Source organism: Bidens hawaiensis, unplaced genomic scaffold, assembly GCF_021521415.1.
Source record: "Bidens hawaiensis isolate Kalapana, Puna unplaced genomic scaffold, B.hawaiensis_p1.1 tig00041767_1, whole genome shotgun sequence".
Lineage (NCBI taxonomy): Eukaryota > Viridiplantae > Streptophyta > Magnoliopsida > Asterales > Asteraceae > Bidens > Bidens hawaiensis.
In genome coordinates, this window is record NW_027497404.1 from 81,762 (window position 1) to 92,343 (window position 10,582).

Consider the following 10,582-nt stretch of genomic DNA (forward strand, 5'->3'; position numbering starts at 1 on the left):
GTGGCGGTGGTAAAAGGAGGGTTGGCAGTGGCGATAGCAGGTGGTGTGGGGTGGTGGTGGTGTAACGATTGTTGAGTCGTTTATAGTAGTAGTGGTGGTGTTGATAGGTGGTGGACCGGTGGCTATGATAGGCGGTGGTGGCAGTGATTGAATGGAGAGAGAGAGAGTTTATATATTCTTTTAGTTTAATATTGTAAATTTTAATTATAAAAATGGTTTTTTTTTATTAAATAAGTAAAATGACTAATTTGTCCTTATGCACGAAATACGTGACCTGACTTAAAAAGTAAAACTAAGTTAAGACCAAATGACAAACAGTGTAGCATTTGAAAACATAAAGTAGATATTGGTCCTTAGACTTAATCAAAGAAACCATTTCTATGAATCATCATGACTATCCTATGTATCATACAAACAAAAATGATTCGTTTAACTAATTAATTCATGGTTGTCGTTTCAACCAATAATGTATATTCATCTACCGCAATAGGGGCTGCTACATTATGTCATTGAGTGATGGCCATAAAGAATTATGCTTAACTTTGACGTGATATTATGTTAAAATTCTAAAATTCTATTCATCTAATATTCAACTATATTTTCATAAAATAATAAGTCTGTCACGAAATTGATATACAAAATTTGATTTTTATTTTCGTTTTTACCAAAAGATATGTGGGCAAAGTTTGTAGGTCTTATCAAGAATCAAGAACCATGTAATATGCATAAAGCTTCGATCAATTATGTTGATGAGATTGAATGGACATATTCCTCTTCTTTTTTTTTCATGACAAAGTTTCCTTCTTCCGAATGCAAACAAGGACCACAAATTCTCAATAACTGGCAACAACTAGCGTTATGTGGGTGCTACTAAAACAACAAATGCTTCAAATATTTATGTTTTTTAACGCGTTTTGGCTTTGATACACGATGATATAAGCGGATCAAAACTTACCGGATGTAAACTATATGTGGAAGGGGAATTCACTGCCATTAGCTTACCTCGCACACTCAAAGGGTGTTTGTCTATTCTGAAAAGGTCTTCTTGACCTCTTTTGTTTGTGTCGCGCAGACCACGTGCAGACGTTTAGGTTTGTAGTGTGTTTGTTTTTTGGAAGACCTTTCATTAAGCAAGGCTTATGCATCCTCTTATACTAGAAGACATGGATTATAGTCTTATAACCACTTTAAAGTTTGAAACTCTAATCTTTGTAAAAAAAACATCGGCCCTCTCATGCTTCCTCATTCTCATTGTCATCCTCCTCTCCTCCACCCCCACTGCCGGCGATACCCTTTCTCCTCCACCGCCACCCCACCACCGTCATCCCCCTCACCTCCGCCTCCACAACCGTCCACCGTCGCACCTCCTCCACCACTCAATAGTCGCCCCCTTCACCTCCATCCCCACCGCTAGGGGTGTTCAAGAAATCCGAAATCCGAAAAAACCGAAATTCAAACTGAAACCGAAACTCAAATAAACCGATTCGAATTCTTATTCGAATATTCGGATCGGATCAATCCGAATATCCGAATAACTAATTCGGGTTCGGATCGGATTCAGATATGGAGTTTTAAAAAATTCAGATTGTTCGGATCATTCGTATATTCGTTTAATCCGAATAAAAAACACATTTTTAGTGGTACTTTTCGGTTTGGTATATTTATTAGACTATTATTTGAAGTTTGAACTTTAATTTTGTGTTAAGAGTAATTCGTGTTTTCCGGTTTGTATGCTTATTATGACTCTAAACTATTAAATGTTAGGAACAAAAAGTTAGGAAATGTTTTTAGGATTATTTCGGATTATTCGAATAATTTCGGATTATTCAGATATTATCCGAATCTGATCCAAATTGAATTCGGATAGATTCGGATAGGATAGGAGTATTCCTAATTCGGATCGGATCGTATTTTGGATAGGTCCAGAAATTTTCAAATCCGAATAACTTTAACTGAATAATCCGTTATCCGATACGTTGAACACCCCTACCCACCGCTGTAGTCGTCGTCACATCACCTCCTCCAAGCCATAGCCGCCGACATATCTCCACCTACATGTAATGTAACTGAGTATGTTACATTTTGTGATTAGTGTTTAGGTTTGAATTTGACACTTGGTTTGAATATTTTTAGGTTTGAATTGAGCACTTGATTTGTGCATTGGAAAATTGCTTATTTTTAGGTTTGAATTAAGCACTTAAATGTTGTTTAGGTTTGAATTGAATATATGAAAATTTTTTGAATTCAGTTTATTTTAGCAGTTTACAGACGTTAAAAAACAAAAATATTATACAGATGTGATACATAGACTGTAGACATTTTATCTCTAAAAAACAAACAACACATTACAAACTCTTAACATCAGTCCAAACCCAATGCAAGCATTATTGGGCCGACCTGATATCTGGCTGAAATGGTGGGCCATATAAGTTGCAAACTAATCTCTTTTTTTCCTCCTATTATTCAAGTGTTTACAAATTTAATTACTATATTGTTGGGTTGAGTTGTTATACAAAAACCAATAAAAATAAAAAGTGTGAGAAGTCATAATTAATTGACATGTGTCAAATAGGGATCAAAGGAAAAATTGTATAAAAGTAATAGTATACATTTTCTTTCTCTACATGCAAGTCACATGTTAATTCCACCACCATTTTTAAATGTCTATAATTTTTCATATAATATTTAAAAAAATTCACAATAATATAACGTTCTTTTATCTTTAATATGAGTATGATTTTGTTATATAAAAATAAAAAAAATTTACGTCTTTGTGTCTTTTTGCTTACCGTTGTGTCTTTTTTAGTCATTGTGTCTTTCTGTTTTTCAATGTGTTTTTTTTCGCCATTGTGTCTTTCAACTGATCATTGTATTTTTTTAAAATATTAATAACACCGTTGTGTAATAATATGTATATATAATGGAAAATACCAACAAACTATCTAGTACATAAAACACAATGATGAATACATATTACATAATAACCTGAAACGTAAAACACAATAATTAATACATATAACACAATGACATCAAACGTAAGACACAATGGTAATACATATAATACAATGACTTGAAACGTAAAACACAATGGAATCTACATATTACACAATGACTTGAACGTAATACAAAATGAATAATACTATTTTTCTCAACTTAAGTGAATGTTGAGCAATTGCACAATGACTAAAACTAAATAATAAGTAGAAAGACAAATGTTGAGCATAAAAATACAATGACGAATAAAAAGACATAATGATGTAATCTTGTTTTAATTTTGATATTTAATATGAATACTAATTGAAAAACACAATGTCCAAAATCTATAACACAATGTATAAAAATAACTCAATTAAAAAACACAATAGACAACCAAATAACACAATATAAAAAAGGCAATTAACTTTTTTTTATATAAAAATATGATATTCATATTAAAAAATAAAAAAAAACGCTTGTTATTATGGTAAAAAAAATTTATAAAAAAATGTCGCATGAAAAAGTTATAAACGTTTTAAAATGATTGGGGAATTAATATGTGTCTTGCATGTGGAGAGAAAAAATCATTATAGGTGGGTTATTACATTCATGCCTTTCTCATCAATTTTTATTCTTAAATTTCTATATCATCCAAATTTAAAATTAATGGATTAAATTCCTTCTAATCATTCTCATTTTTATTATACTTTGTATTTTAACTTTACCCCTATAATACTTTTTAATAAATGACAACTTTAAAGATCTCCAACTATATACACATTAAATTTATTTTTCATTTTCAACAAACAACCAACAATAAATAAAGTACAAAATATTAATTTCAAACTGACTGTAATGTTATATTAATAAATAAAAGATAATAATAAAAATAATTTTTCAAAATCACTATAAATATACTACAAGATTTCAATTTCTTTCACACATCATACAATTTCAATTCTTCACACATTAAATTCCCACAGAAGATCTCCGATGATATGGAAAACGCTCCAAGTTCGTTTATTGAAATAGTCCAAATGCAATTTCAACAACTAATGTCGGATGACACAGAGAAAATTGCATTGGAACATATGAAGCTTAACACCGAAGACGAGTCAAGTTATTACCGACCAAAGGAAAAACACAAATATATAGGCAAAAATTCTGAAGATGGAGATAATCATATATGGAATGACTACTTTGCCTTAGAGCCGGTGTACCCAAAGAGTTATTTTAGACAACGATTCCGTATACGACTTTTTAATTTTTTTTTTTAGAAAGTGGTAATTTTTTTTTAATTAGATTTGCCTTTTACAATAAAACGATTACAATAAAGTGGCAGGCAAACGGGCAACAAACTGCGCCGCAACCCCCTTTTAAATAGCAAAACCAATCCTACTAAAAACGAAGCTTTGGGACCTAGAAGATGAAGAGGTTCCGTGTACGAGGCGCTGAACCCTACTAAAAAATTTCATAGCCTCTGGAGCCAGAAAACCAAATGTATCAAAGGCAAATGGTAGAAAGACATGTTGATTATCTAAACAAGTTTCTCGTGTTTAACAACTTTGCCCGATTCAGCCTTCAACACAGCCTGACCCACAACAAACCCACGGTCACTGAGCCCAACAAGAGGAGACACTCCTGTAAGATCCACACAGGCGTGTTCCCCCCCTGCCCACCCGAACACAAGAATATCAGCTAGTCGTAAAGTAGACCTCCATTCAAGAGGATCCGTGAGAAAGTTAACAGGGGCCTCCTTTTTAGCAGAAATCCCTGCCCGTTTAAGAACATCACACAATACACAACTAACCAGATCATGTCTATATTTAAAGCCAGACAATTCTTTGCAATGCACCGCATGGTCACCAAAAGAATCCAAACAGACCTTGCGACAAATTGGGCAAGGTTCATCCGTCGGGAACATAGGGATCATTAACCGGTACTTAAGGATAGCCCGATACTCCAAACCCGACATACGTTGGCCTAATCCTTTAATGGGGATGGCCGTTAGAAAATCCTGAGCCCGAGGAGTCCGAAGGCATTCAAACACCGCCTTTTGGCGAGGGGATAGATCAAACTTCACTTCTAAACTCTTGACGATTCCACTAAATAAGGCACTCGCCACAACATGTTTGGCTTTAGGGGGGGTGGTGGTGGTGTCCTTATTAGAGAACCCGCTAAGATCAAAATCTGGAAGTGAAGTACGTAAACGATCCATTGCACACCCATAATCAGAATCCAACCCATAAATATCACAACCCCGAAGAATATGGTCTTGCAAACACCACGACTGTGCTCTCGAAGCCACAAAAGCATATGTAGATACATCCTCGGCCGAACAGAGACCCAACCCCCCATAACGGGTCGAAAGTGATGCCAACCTCCATTGGAGATCCCCAAAGAACGGACCTCCACAAACCACGATGTCCTCAATCGCCCTTCGAAGACCATTGTCAAATATAGAAACAGCTTCCCCCACATACATAGGTTGGCACGTTCTCAAACCGAACAAAAGCTTGGCGACTCCCATACATGAGCGAAGAAAAAGAAGCTCGCATTGAGGATCCCGAAGTCTTGGGAGACAGCTCATCAGTTCCACAGCGCTAGATGCCCTTTTCATAGCCAAACTGCTGATAAACCCCGCATCCTGGCTTACAGCACCACCAAGGAGTTTCACGCCAAGCACCGGCCTTCCAATCCCGCAAGGGAACAACCCCTCCTGTGCCTTCACCCCATTGCATGTTGGCCAAAATAACTCTGTTTTCTTAACGTTTAATTCAAGACCCAAACAAGGCCCCTCAGACCTGATAATATCTAATGCTTTGGCTATCTCTCTAGTATCCCCGATAATCGTGCCATTATCCAAGTACCAAGCATGAAAGAGAAGCTTGCACCGATCTCTGATTTGGTGAACAAGTGAGTGCAAAGCTAAGGCAAAAAGGAGAGGCCCAAGAGGGTCCCCCTGTTGAACCCCAGTGGTGGATTTAATGAAAGTATCACCCACATATAACCTACCCGACTGCGCATATAAAAAATCTACCCAAAGAGAAATGGAAGGAAATCAACTCCGGACCTCATGTAGAAGGGTCGTCCTATCTACTAAGTTGAAGGCATTGGAGAAATCAACAGTAAGCATAGCCAATGACCCATCCGAATGAAACTGATTTAGAAACCTGTTCGCGCTATGAAGAACGGCCTCTGCCCCACTGGGGACTCCCACCCCAAATTGAAAGTCACCGAGGTATTTAGCCATCTCCTTCCCGACACACCTCATAGCCACCTTAGAGACCAACCGCCTCCAAATGGCCCCAACGGCAATAGGTCTAATCCCATTGTCCGGTTTAAGCAACGGCGTAAGTGGGGGCAGACGCAACAAACTCTGCCAACACCTTAGGACACCTTCCCCCCAAAAATAAATTAACCACCGCAGAGATAGCCTTGAGCAAACCATCCGCAATCGGAGACCCCTCTCCGCACAACGCATCTAAAATGTGTTGGGCTCGCAAACCGTCCCGCCCACACGAAGTCCCTTTAGGGAAAGACTTGATGCACCCAAGCACACTATCAACGTCCACGACAAGGGGAGACTCAGAAAGCAAGGAAGCAGGCATAATCGGAGGTGCCATGATGGGATGCTTAGACAACAAAGCGTTCAAAGTATCCTTACTGAAAAGTGCAACCCCTGAAGAGCATAATACCTTGACCGCAGCAGTGAAATGCCCATCCGCAACTTTTCGCAAACATTGTTTAACATTGCGCCCAACCCGGCGTTGTCAGGCTCGGGTACAAACGCATCACCACCCGGGGCATCCCCTAGGGGTTGGTTAAAAAGCGATATAAGGAGCTCAAAGAAACCGTCACGGTCACCCCAAGCGGATAGCGACCGTTGAATAATTCGGCATTGCTCAGACTTTCTATTGCCAGACCTGCGTTGCTGACGATTAGAAGGTTTGAAAACTCGTAAGGTGCAACGTGGTAACAACAACAGTTTCACCCACGCCTCAACAGACTCTGGCATAGCCGCCACCTTACCCAGAGCACCCACTAAGGCTTGGGAAAAAGCCATACGACAACTATGAGGAATGTTTTTAACAGTCGTAATAGGAAGAGTGAAGACACGCTCAAGGAGAGCTACATCCACCTCCACCCTTCCCACTGCGACAACTTCCCTCCCAACATGTGGCTTCGCAATTCCCACTATATATTCCTCCACATCTCCCGTGACACACTTGTGCCAGACCGACCCGTCATCATGATGGCACCCCCGACGGAGAGCATGTGACTCCATACACGCTCCACACATCCACCTACGCGAGACCTTTAAAGCCTCACCAACGGAAATAAACAAATCCAAATTTGTCGAGATTGCCTCCCGTAAGGTCTCTTTCTTGTCATCCGATGACAAATGAAGCCGCTTAATATGTGCGGCCAATCGAACCCCCTTGGACCCCGGTAATCCATCCGGGCAACAGTGGAAGCCTCTAAACGGACACGGCCAAACAACCTCCTCAATAGCCCCGGTCATACCACCCCCAACCCACAAAACACCCCGGTAGCCACGTACCACACCAAGAAAAATAATAATAAAACAAAACTAGAGTTGAGTTTGAGGAATGAACACCCGAACCAAAGAGGAAGGAGGAGAGCAACCACCCGTTGCCCTCCCCTCCTCAAAACACCAAAAACAAAGATTATTTCATTGAGGTATTTTTTCGAACACATGGCGGGCAAACTATTTTCTTCAAAATTTTAGTTGATGATGATTCCTTTTTGAATGTACAAAGTGAAAATGGGATTTGGGTTATTTTAGTTGAATAAACTCTTCCTGTTAAAGATTTAACAGTCAATAGCTCAAAAGACTTTGAGAAAGAGAAAGAGAAAGAGGTGTGAGAAGAGTGACGAGAGAGAAAGAGAAAGAGAAGAGTCAACCAACCGACCCTTTAACAGTCAAATCAATTACGAGTCAATCAACCGACCCTTTAATTGAATTGTTGAAAGATTTCTCGTCAATCTGAATACTTTACATAAAGACATGATGCATTGGGTAAAAAGGTTCTTTCACCTAGACAAAAACACAAATGTGCCATACATTAGTTGGCGTATGATACAACATTTGACAAATTCGATGAATACATACCTGTAACATCCTAATTTTGATAAAAAAAAATAAAAGAAATTTCGTGTATTTAATAATGTGTCGTTATTCAGTTTAGATAAATAAACTATTAGAGTGTGGGCTTTGATATTTAAAAGATGGAATAAGGGATGGTGATTGGCCTTATGTTATGGGCTTAAGGGTATATAAATCCCTTAAACCTCCCTAAAACCCTAAAACCCTCATTCTTATCTCTAAACCTCCATACACTCTCAAAAACACATACAAACACCCTCTTTCATCTCGGACCACGATCCGAAGGAAAAGGCCAGAGCTTGTGAGTGTTAGAGCATCGTGACGATCAAGATATACACCAAGATTAAATTGCGTTCGTGAAACTGATTCATTTAAGATACGTTTTATAACGAAAATTTAGTTCGTTTATGCTCGGCTCATTCACCTTTTTCGTACCAAAATGAAACCCTTAAAATCGATTTCCTTTTGATTGATTGAGATCCAATAGGTAAAGACAAATTAAACGTGATGATTCCTCTTAAAATTCGTTAACGTATGATGGGTTAATTTTTAGTATAAAGAACCATAATATGTATCAATCAAACTCACCATTAAAACACAATGTTTAGATGTTTGGATGATTGGGGTTTGTAGGCGATGTGATTACAAGTAGATTGATGCCAATTTGGTGTTGTTTCATTGTGATTTGAGGGTTAACTGCAGAACTGGTGCCTGTTAACCATAGTTGTTCTTATTAATTTTGACTTTGACGATTTGGGTCAAAGATTGGATAATACTGATGTTCAATCGTTATGATAAACGAATGGTTGGTCATTCGTTGAACAGCCATAACGAATAAGATACATTCGCGTGCCTTTGTAACGAATGAACCTCTCATTCGTCTTATATAAGTCACAAATGGCCTTAGTCACTTGTTACTCATTCATTCATCATGATAAGACAACGAATCAAGCCATTCGTTATAAGATACACTCGTATGCTCTTATAACGAATGAACCTCTCATTCGTCTCAAGAAATCACGAATGGCCTCAGCCATTCGTTATTCAGTCATTCGTCCCAATAAGACTCAGATCAAGCCATTTGTTATAATGAATGGAATCATTCGTCATAACGAATGGGATAGCGAATGGTGCTTACCCGGAATAAAATTATTACTTAAGCATTTTATGAGAATTGAGTTTTTGATGAAATTTTAGTAAAGGACTGTTAATGAAAAACTTTTTTAGCTCAACCCCAGTCAGGGGCTCTGCCCCTTGGACCCTGCTAGGGGCTGCCGTCCTTAGACCTTGCTGCCAGGGGCGCTGCCCCGGACCCTCGTAGCTAGGGGTTACCATAACTTAAAGTATGATATAGTTATAAGTAGTTAATTGATACGTGTAATTGTTATACAGTTAGCCGCGCCCCAGTTAAGGAAAGGAGTTACCATTAACTCTGAAAGCAACCGAGTTTAGGTGAGTTTCTAGTCCCACTTCCTTGTTATGTTTTCGATGCTGTGTGCATACTCGATGTGATTAGTTAATACACTTACCTTAAGTGGTAAGTGTATGATATGTGATTGTTCTATAACAGATGTATGAATGATATTTGAATGCTGTAGAAAATATTAAAAGTATGTATGAAAGTATATAAATATATATATGTAAATAAAATTATGTATGGTTGTATGGTACGAGGGTGGCAGACCCTAATAATATTTGTGAAGGAGGGTGGCATACGATAATAATATCTGTGAAGGAGGGTGTCAGACCCTAATAATACCTATGACGGAGGGTGGCAGACCCTAATAATATATGTGAGTTTATAGGGCGAAAGGCTCTTTAAAACGTATAAATATGTATGTAAAGCAAGATAAAATATGAAAGTGTGAAAGAAAGAAAGAATAAAAGAAAGAAAGAAAGAAAGTATATACTTATGTATGTACGAAAGAAAGATAAGCAGGTTAAGTAAGTAATATGTAACTACAGATACGTATGAGTAAGTATGTGAATGTATTGTATGTTACCTGCTTTAACTAGAACTCACTCAGCGTAGCTGACTATTAGTATGCACACAGGTTTATACACTGAAGCAGCTAACTTGAGGGGGACACATGGCATGATCTGAAGAAACTGACATCTGCAGAAAGATTTGTCATGATGTTTAATAAGATGTTTTATGCTTTTAAAGACAAGTTTTATTAGTACACGGTTTTGCGTCTCGAGTCTTTGTATTTATCTTTAATGTATTTATTGTTTAATTAATGTATTAAACATTAAGTTATTATGCTAGTTCGTTAAGGTAAACGTCTAGTTCGTTAAGGATGTTTAACGAACTAGATCTTAAGTTAAGTTTCCTCTTGAGTCGTTAAGGATGTTTAACGAATCAAGGGGTGATTCGTTATGTTTGTTTCATTTATTGTAATGTAACGAAGTGGAGGCTAGTTCGTTACGGAATGTGTAACGAACTAGATCCATCTTCTATATATAGTGGTTTCT